The sequence below is a fragment of the Brassica oleracea genome, unplaced genomic scaffold, assembly GCF_000695525.1.
Source record: "Brassica oleracea var. oleracea cultivar TO1000 unplaced genomic scaffold, BOL UnpScaffold00576, whole genome shotgun sequence".
Lineage (NCBI taxonomy): Eukaryota > Viridiplantae > Streptophyta > Magnoliopsida > Brassicales > Brassicaceae > Brassica > Brassica oleracea.
In genome coordinates this window covers 175,976-186,416 of record NW_013617420.1, presented here as the reverse complement: position 1 = coordinate 186,416, position 10,441 = coordinate 175,976, and the positions used below count along the sequence as shown (strand labels likewise).

Below are 10,441 nucleotides of genomic sequence, written 5' to 3'. Positions count from 1 at the left end.
CACGTCCAGGTCATCCTCACGCGACCAAGTTCTTCGTCTGACGAAGAAGAAGATACTGGAGTCCCCGACTCGTATGAGCGTTCCATCGAACGACCGAGTGAAAACAACAGCGCGAATAGAGCGTGCGACCTAAGGAGTAAACTTAAGAGAAAGTCGCAAGCAACTAAGAGCGCGTATGATTCCAAGAATGACCTTCGGGCCGTCATCGAATAATCAAAAGCTAAACAAGTCGACAGCACCAGCATTCGACCTCACCTAGATCCTTAAGTCGTCGACCTTTGCGATCGGCTCAACTCAAAATCCGAGGACCCTCAGGATGAGCTTAATCGACAAAAGCGTTCCAAATTAAGGCGAAAGTTGGAAGCTAGAGCTGGCGACAAACCAGAACCTATCATCGAAGATCTGTCCGATGACCTGAGAACCCAGCTACGAAACAAGCGAGCAGAGTGCGCCCCGTTCCTAAATGTAATCATGGGAGGATCACCTCCTTGCGGGGACTCGGTTCGATCAGTCAAAGATTATCGTCGACAAGCTGTAACTTCTAAGAAATAGCCGTCGAAACCCGAGAATGATCACCAGATCACTTTCTCGCCTGATGACGCCACCGCACAACGATCCTTTACTCGTTGAGCTAGGTATTGCAATTTGTGACGTCGCCAATGTGTTGATTGACGCATGCAGCTCAGTAGACCTGATCTTTCGCGTTACACTTGATAAAATGGGAGTCGACCTACGCGACATGAAGCCATCATCTCGATCCCTCACGGGATTCAATGGAGCTTCTGAAACCATGATTGGGACGATCAAACTCCTAGTCTACGCGGACGGAGTAACACGTACTGTTAAATTATCCGTGATACACACGACAACCCCATATAACGGGATCCTCGGAACCCCAAAGTTACACTCGATGAAGGAAATATCATCTACGTACCATCAGTGTGTGAGGTTCCCAAGACCCGGTGGTCAAATACAAACCCTTCAAGGAAATCAGCAGGCCGCATGCGACCGATTGATTGCCACAGTGAAGATGCAGCAGTCGACCCCTCGCATCAACGCAATATGGAAGCAGATCCAACCTCAGAAGGACGAGATTCTCGAGATATCGATTGATGAAGCCGACCAAAGCAAAGTAGTTCGAGTCAGTGCGTTACTATCCGACGAAATGTAAGTCGAAGTCATCAACTTCCTGAAGCAAAACATGTCTACTTTCGCATGGACGACTTCAGATATGAAAGGTATCAACCCCGCCATAACGTCGACCCGACTATCAAGCCTATCCGCCAAAAGAGATGAAAGCTTGGTCTCGAGCAAGGCAAAGCTATAAACGAGGAGGTCGAGCGACTGCTCGCGGCTGGCTCAATCGCAGAGGTGCGATATTCGGAGTGGTTAGCCAACCCGGTTGTTGTAAAAAAGAAGAACGGAAAATGGCATGTTTGCGTTGATTTCACCGACTTAAACAAGGCTTGTGCGAAAGCAGTTACTCGCTTTGCATATCGACCAACTAGTCGAGTCGACTGCCGGAAACGAACTCCTGACCTTCATGGATGCCTTCTCAGGCTATAACCAGATCATGATGCATCCAGACGACCGAGAGAAGACAACCTTCATCACCGACAGGGGGGCTTACTTCTATAAGGTAATGCCATTCGGCCTCAACAACGCATGAACGATTACCAATGACAAACTGGAGAACACAATGGAAGTCTACATCGACGATATGCTGGTAAAGTCACTTCGCGCGACGGATCACCTGAATCACCTGCAGGAGTGCTTCAAGACGCTGAATGAATACATCATGAAACTCAACCCGGCAAAATGCACCTTTAGCATTACCTCCGACAAGTTCTTAGGTTACATCATCACCCAGCGAGAAATCGAAGCGAATCCTAAACATATCACTACGATACTCTACCTCTCCAGCCTGAAGAACAACCAAGAAGTCCATCGACTAACCGTAAGAATCGCAGCACTTAACCATTTCATCTCTCGATCTACTGACAAGTGCCTTCCGTTTTACGAACTGCTGCGTGGTAACAAACGTTTCGTCTGGGACGAGAAATGCGAGGAGGCATTCGGACAACTCAAGCAGTACCTTACCACTCCTCTCGTGCTGTGCAAGCCCAAGGCCGGCGATACACTCTCTCTTTATATTGCAGTATCTTCTACCGCAGTCAGCAGCGTCCTCATACGAGAAGATCGGGGAGAACAAAAACTTATCTTCTATACGAGCAAGCGAATGACCGACCCAGAGACATGATACCCTACGCTCGAGAAAATGGCCCCCGCCGTTATCACTTAAGCAAGAATGTTGCGCCCTTACTTCCAGTCGCACACGATTGAAGTATTGACGAAACAGCCACTCCGTACCGTGATGCAGAACACTAATCAGTCGGCTCGACTGTCGAAGTGGGCTATCGAGCTTAGCGAGCACGACATTGTATTCAAAAACTGGACAGCAGCTGAGTCACAAGTTCTTGCCGACTTCCTGATCAAACTTGCACCAGAATTGGAATAAGATCTGATACTCCCTAGCCAAAACTGAATCTTGCATGTTGACGGTTCATCAACTAACAAAGGGTCGGGAGCAGGAGTTCAACTACAATCACCAACGAGAGAGTTAATCAGACAGTCGTTCATTTTTGGCTTCACCGCCTCGAACAACGAAGCAAAATACAAGGCGCTTATCGCGGGCTTACGGTTAGCCAAGGCGGTAAAAGTAAAATGACTCAGCGCGTACTGCGACTCGTAACTTTACGATGCCCGCAACGGGCAAATGGATGCCTATCTTAAGCTTGTCCAAACACTCGCTAAGGACTTCAAGTTTTTCGAACTCACGAAAGTCCCTAGAGGAGAAAATGTGTGCGCCGAAGCCCTCGCTTCCTTAGGTAGCAGACTCCGCGACAAGTCAATTGGACCGATCCGATTCACAAGATTGAGAAGCCCAACATCGATTTGTCGCTCAATCATACGTCCATCGTAGCACCCATAACCGAAGCCACAACTATGGAAAAAGACTCGGCTACAGAACAGACCGAGGCTTCCGACTGGAGAACAAAATTCATCGACTATCTTGTCGACGGAAAGTTACCTCCGGAGAAGTGGATAGCGAGACGACTCAAAACACGAAGCGATCACTACGTCGTCTTGGATGGAAACCTTCACCGATGGACCGCAACCAAAGTACTCCTGAAATTCATCTACGGCGAAGAAACGCGTCTCGTCATGGCTGAAACGCATGAAGGCGCTGCAGGAAACCATTCCGGAGGACGCGCTTTGGCCTTGAAGATTAAAAGCCTCGGCTTCTTTTGGCCGACAATGAATCTCGATTGTGGAGCATACGCCCAACGATGCGACCAGTGCCAATCGCACGCTCCGACTATCCATTGTCCAACGGAACTCTTGCGGACTATGATGGCTCCATACCCTTTCATGCGATGGGGAATAGACATAATCGGACCTATGCCAAACTCTCGACAGAAGCGCTTCGTCTTGGTCTTGACTGACTACTTCACGAAATGGATCGAGGCGGAATCTTTCGCCAACATAACGGAAAAGAAGTCCAACGAGTCGTGTGGAAGAACATCATTTGTCGCCATGACCTGCCTTACGAGATAATAACCGACAACGGCTCCCAATTCATATCAAACAAGTTCTGAGAATTCTGCGACAGATGGAGAATCCGTCTCAACACGTCAAGCCCGAGATACCCGCAAAGTAACGGTCAAGCTGAGGCATCGAACAAAATGATAATCAACAGACTCAAAAAATGCCTCGACTTGAAGAAGGGATGCTGGGCCGATAAATCCGAACCAAAAACCATCGAGCGACCGGTTGGTCTCCGGATTTACTTTGAGGTCGACGAAATGGCTTAACTGTGAAGATCGTTAAAATTCTAAGTCTAGAAACAGTATTTTGCGACTTACTGAAGAGTTCGTCACGATTCTAAGTCCAAAAACAATGCTTTACGACTTACCAAAAACCACGATAAGATTTGAACAGAAGCTGAAGGTTCAAACATTACAACAACAAAGGCCTCACAGGGCCAAAAGATAAAGTCTAGAGGAAACAACAACAACATAAAAAGTCAATCTCCAGAGGCATTGACAACCGGAGCAATCGGCTCGTCGCGAACATCAACGTGATCTGCGGAAGGACCAGGTGGATGAAATGGACTTTGCAAGGGTCCAATAATCAAATCATTATAGTAATTAAGATGTCAATCCATTTCTAAGAGTTTTGAATCAAAGAGAATACATGTTTTCAATTTAGCTAAATGCAATCAATAAGATGAGGTGATTCAGTCAATCTAACAAGTTTCAAGAACAACTTAACAACAACTTTCAATCAAATAGATAAAGAAGAACTCATGGGCTAAGGAAATTGACCTTGGGCGATCAAGTTTCAATCTAAAGGTGGTTCCTTTCAATCAATCTGTCAACCTTAGACCTAGACACAATCCTAAACAAACTCTATCTCTAGATGAATGCTCATTCACTAAGATAACTCAAGCATCAAATTTCTTTGGTTGAATATTATCTAAGCAATCATTAATATCAAGTCCATTAGCCATCTTAACACCTTTAACAACAAATTTCTTTGGTAAAGAATGTTAAAAGCTTAGGAGAGTTGGTTCAGGCATTTCATCAAACACCTTTCGGGTATGAAATGCCTAGAGCTCAACTTTAGAGAGGCCAACTCTAAAATTGCAATAAAGCACTCTACTAGTAAGGAAAAAGATGGATCTATACTAAAACACCTTAGATCTAGCTTAATCACCCTTAGTGTCCCTAACCCATGAATCCAAAGATGATTACTCACTAATCTTCATGATAAACCCAAGAATCAATAATGATTTGGTGTTAATCATGATTAGTGATCAATATAACTACTCAATCACAAAAGATAATAATCAAGATTAGATCTTTCACCTAAAAGTTCTTTGTGATTAGATAGAAAATAAGATAAGTCCTAAGATTAGGTCTTAAAAGTATTTATAGAGGTTTAAAACTCGAACCGGGTCAACCCGACAAACCCGGGTTTGACCCGAAAACAAATGGATAAGACAGTTTTGGTATCGGCCGCGGATGGCTTCAACCCGCGCTGCATGGCCGCGGTCCGTGCGTTCAGAACACGCTGTCTCGGACCTGAATCCGCGGCCTGCGTCGACCCGCGGTACACGCCCGCCTCCCGTGTCATCGCCTATCACCACGGACAGCTCCTAGCCGCGCTTCATGGCCGCGGTCCGTGGCCTCAGTACATGATGTCTCGGATCGTTTTCTGCGGCTTGGCTCGACCCGCGCCCGTCGTCTGTGTCGCATGTCTTGTCCAAACCCGCGGACAGGAGTAGGCGGCGCTGTATGGCCGCAGTCCGTGCCTCCCGAATGGCCCTCTCAGTCTACAATCCGCGGCTCGCCTTTGTCCACAGTATACTCCCGCGGTTCACCCACAGTCGACCAGCTTTACTCCACCTCTTCTACTCAACTCCATCATGTCCACTTATCTTCCCCAAACCTTCATAACTTCAACCTGAGCTTTACCAAATTTGATATACCACAAATGCATATGCTATGCACCTAATTGGACTCTAAATGCATTCTAAGTGATTCAAATGAGTATGAAAATGGTAAGTAAATCATGTAAAATCCCAAGACATCAACTCCCCCAAACTAGACCTTTACTTGTCCACAAGTAAACTTTCAAGGCAAAGAAGGAGAAGAAGTTTGAAGGTGGGGGCTCATCACCAAAAGAACCCTTCTTAGCCATCAACTTGATATCCTTGTGTAATAATATCAAATAGCAAGAGCAAAGACTTTTTCCAACTCTAACTTCTCTAGGCCTATCTTAACTCCTTTGATCTCTGCACTCATCATCATGGATCCACAAACAAACAAATCAACCAACTCTCACATTCATTTAGCAAAATCATAAGTGAATTCTTGCAAATGGTCAATTGGTCCAAATCATTTGGTTTGGAAAGAAATGGCTAGAATGCATAGTGAATCAAGAGGCTTAAATGATTTCTTTTTAAGGTGACTTACTCTCAAAAACTTAGTAGCCTTGACATTATGCATAATATATCTAAGAAAAGGAACAATTCATGCATACAATGCTCAATCTCCATTGTTCTACCTATTTCCCAAATGTTATACAAGTTCTACCCTTATTTTCCAGTGACCAACTCTTTTTCACTCACCCAAAACTCTAAGATCACTTAAAAGAGACTCCCTCACTTGAACTTTTGTTTCTTTTCTTTGTCAACTAGGGACTTTTCACTCTTTTCTTAGCTTAAGCTCCTTTTTTTTTATTTATAGAGTTTTCAAAAATTTTGTACACTCTTGAGCTTACTTCTTTTCTTTTTCACTCTTTTCTTACTTTTCTCTTCACTAGTCCCTAGTGACTAATTTTCTTTTAGACTCTTTTTGTACACTCTTTTTCATACTTTTGTTCACACTCCCAAGATCAAACTCGCAAATCAAAATCATCCCATCCTAGAAGCTAGACAATGTGAGTCTTATAGCTCGCAATAATGGAGACCAAACATTGTCGTTCCAATTATTCTCACCATTATGCACATGTAAAGCTTTCCAAAAAGACCTCACTCAACAATTAATGATGGCTTGAAAGGAAGGAAGGGTTTAAGGAGTGGACTACCACTTGAGTTGTCAAAAGATGGGTAGAAATGATAAAAATGGAGAGACAAACTCAAGTGCGTATGAAGCAATGACTTAGCACTCAAGAGACCATAAGCAAGAAGCATTAAGTTCATTTAGTTCAATTAAGATTGGAGTTGGCTTCAAAGATGAGTAGGTTTCAACAATCAATGAGTTTCAAGAGGAGTTTTCAAGGCTCGAAGTCTACAAGTCTTTCAAAGGATGCTCAAGCTACTTGCCATGATTTCAAAGGATATCAATTTGAGTTCTAAGCATGAGTTCTTTGCAAGGTAGGTTTAATCCTTGTCCCCTATGCATGATGCAATCCTAAATGCTCTAGACTCGATCCTAATAATGCCAATGAAACAAGAAATGAATCTACATGCTTGTTTTTGTGATTTTTCAATTTTTTTTTTGAATTTTCTAATGCATAAATATATCTACAATGCAAGAAATGAATCTACATGCTTGTTTTTGTGATTTTTCAATTTTTTCAAATTCTAATGCAATATCTATAACAATGCATGACTCAAGTCTCAATCAAACAAACATTAGACACTTGGTACCTCCCCCAAACTTAAATCACACAGTCGCTGTGTGATTAAGATCAAGAAAGATACCGACAATAAAGATAATATAAAATGAAAAACGGTATATACAATGATAGGAAAGAGGTGTGGTACATCATGGCTCGGGGGACTGGATGCCTTTGGCGTCGGTTTCTGCGCTCACATGGTTCGCGGACTGATGAGCGAGGCGCCTCATAGTAGGACTGAGTGGCAGTGGCGTCTCTATGATAAGAATGTCGGTGATCTTGTACCGGCTCAGTCGCTTCTGTTTGCATGTCATCCCGGATTTCCTCCTCACTTGCTTCTGTTGTGGAAGCATGGGATCTCCTTGTCCTCATGGTCAACTTCTTCAGCTTTCCCGCTAAGTAGTTTGTTGATTTTACTAGCTTTGAGATGGTCCTATCTTGATACTTTTGACCTCGCTGAAGTGCTCGGATCTGGTTGTGGGCATCTCGAAGTGGACCGGAAGGGAGAGGAGTTGTTAGCGGCTCAAAGTAGTAACGGGAACTCCCATAAACCGTGCTCGGAGGAGGCTGCTCAACATCTTCGGACTGAGTAGAATCATCATCTGGCTGCTTCTTCTTCCTTGAAATCTTCAAGGACATTTCTTGTGTGGCTGGATGAGAAAGTGCTGAAGGAGGAGGGTTGAATGTGAGGTTTTCCCGGTATCGCAATGAGGTTGAAGGAAGGCATGGGAGAAGCACACTGCAAGATTCTTTCGTCGACCTTTTTTTGTAGCGGTAGATATACTTCCCATCAAGGATCCCATCCAAGAAACCAGTCCGGTCTAAATGTACCTCGTCCATCACAGCGAATTAAATTTCGTCCCCGACTAATGGAATATTCATCGCTTCAAGCAAGGGTGTGATGAATCCCAAGATGAACAACTTCGGTTTCTTGTCATGGTTTATTTGGCTTATGAACATAGCGAAGAGCCGGGTGGAGGATGTCAGCGGACTTGATAGCACTAATGTCGTACTCACCGGCTCCAATCTCCTTCCAAAACTTATTGAGTTCACCCTCAAACTTCTTGAACTTATGCCTCTTTCTGTCCCGAAGCCCCATGACGCTTGCAATCTCCTTGAAACCCATCTTGTAAGACTTTCTATCCACCTTGAAAGTGATAAAGCCATGACCCTCCGTTTCATGTGGATCATGAGAGATGTGGAATGTGGCTTCAAAGGTTGATAGGAATTGACAGGCTGGTACCGGGTATCCTCTTTGGCATGTAGACATCATTTTCCAAAGTTCCATGTTCCCAAGAAGAAGCTGCACATCGGAGAGAATCCCCAACTTCTCAAGTATTTCCTATTCAACAAATAGAGAGGGCTGAAGCTCCATGGCTCTAAGTTTATTGTTGATTGCGGTGGCTGATGGTACTTTGACGGTTGGCTTCGTAGCTACTCTCTTCCTCTTCTTGGCTTAAACCTGCCCCTCGCTTCCGCTCGAACTATGACCACAATCCTCAGCCTCAATAACCACATCCTTTCCGTTATCAACTTTCTTTGCTTGAGCTTGACCATTCTTGTTATTCGAAGTGCTTGCATCTCCTCCATCAATTAAGCCTTTCTTTGGTGCACCAAACTTCTTCGGTAAATCACCTGTTGTTCTTATCATTGCCTATAATAGAAATCTCAAAAGAGTGTGAGAATATTTTCAAGGCAAGCATAAAGTGATGAACAAGTTTGAAAAGAGAGTAAAGAGAGTAAAGATATGCTTATATTTCTCATTTATCACCACAAATTATCAAGAAACATCTCCAAACTAGTTACAACACTCATACAAAAAATTTTAAACATTTAAATTTTGCCTAGAGTGAGTTTTTAAAAATTTGTGAAATGAAGTTTGTCCAAATTGAGAAGACTCTCTCATATATCATTTTCGCACTCAATAACACCTATTCAAGCTATCAATTTCAATTTCCCCCAAAATTTTATAAATCTCCACTTCTCAAGAACCCTAATTGCTAAAATTCTCAATTCAAGCAATTCATGAGTGAAATTGATATGGGTTTCAACCCAAAACCATTCTAATAAGCTTCTAAAACCATTAGGAACCAAGGTTGAGCAAGAATTTCGAAATTCAAGAAACTTCAAATTTCACTCTAAAATCTTATATTTTGAAAACCATACCTTGGATTGTGAAGTGAATGGTAGAGAAGCTTAGCTTAGGATTCAATAGGAGCACAAGATACTTTTCAAAATGCACTAAAGATTTCTAATTTTTTTTATGAGTTCTTGTGTGTGAGAGACATGATGATGAGTGTGTTCATGGGGTGGAGAGAGTGACAAGGTGAGAGAGAGGGAGAGATTTTATGAGTTAGAGGAGAGAGGTGGACGAATTGGGTCAGGTTCAGAGGTGGTCGGGTCGGGTTTAAGTGCAATTGGGTTTTGGTTCACTTAAATTAAACCGGACCAAGGAGAGAGGGACTTACCTGGGCGAGGCCGCAGACGGGAGTAAGCCGCGTCAGACGGCCGCGGGACTGGGCGCAAGAGCTGGCTCTCTCGGATTGATTTCCGCGGACGGCACCAGGCCGCGGGACTGGCCGCAGAGTTTGGACTGCGACAGGCCGCGGACAGCACCGGGCCGTGGAGATAGGCCGCGGGACTGGGCGCGAGACTGTCCCTCTCGGATTGATTTCCGCGGACGGACGTGAGCCGCGGTCGATGTCCGCGGTCGGCCACCTAAAACCCGAGATTTTCGGGTTTCCGCTAATCATGCCGGGAAATTCCAAAACTCGAACCTGCAACCAGAAATAAAGCAAAGAAACATAGCAAGAACAAGAAAAAAAAAAAATATAAATAAAATGTACAAGGATAGACATGAGACTTCCTCCCAAGTGAGCTTGTTTTAAGTCTCTAGCTTGACTTCCTTTCTTTTTGGCTAGGCGGGAATGGGGTCGGAGAGTGGAACCGAGATTCCTTCCTCCTCTGTTGTGGTTCTGTTGGGGTCAAAATCGGTCACGACGGAATCAATGTCTGAAAGTCAGTAAAAATCGGCATGAACGTTTTTACGAAAAATAAATCTTCGGAAAAGATTTATTCTTACAAAGAGCCCTACGGAAGAAACACGAGACATCGGAGAAAAGCCCGAAAAAGGTCGCACGGTCGCTACGTAGCGACCGAGCTCGAGCCAAGCTTGGTCGCCACGTAGCGACCAAGCACACGTCCCGCTCGGTCGCTACGTAGCGCTCAAGCCAAGCTCGGTCGCTACGTAGCG

The 10,441-nt window shown here is 44.2% G+C and overlaps 1 pseudogene; it reads right to left on the bottom strand.

Moving 5' to 3' along the window:
* Nucleotides 1-8,122: 8,122 nt before the first annotated feature.
* Nucleotides 8,123-10,441, bottom strand: part of LOC106319676 — a 5,548-nt pseudogene continuing 3,229 nt past the window's right edge.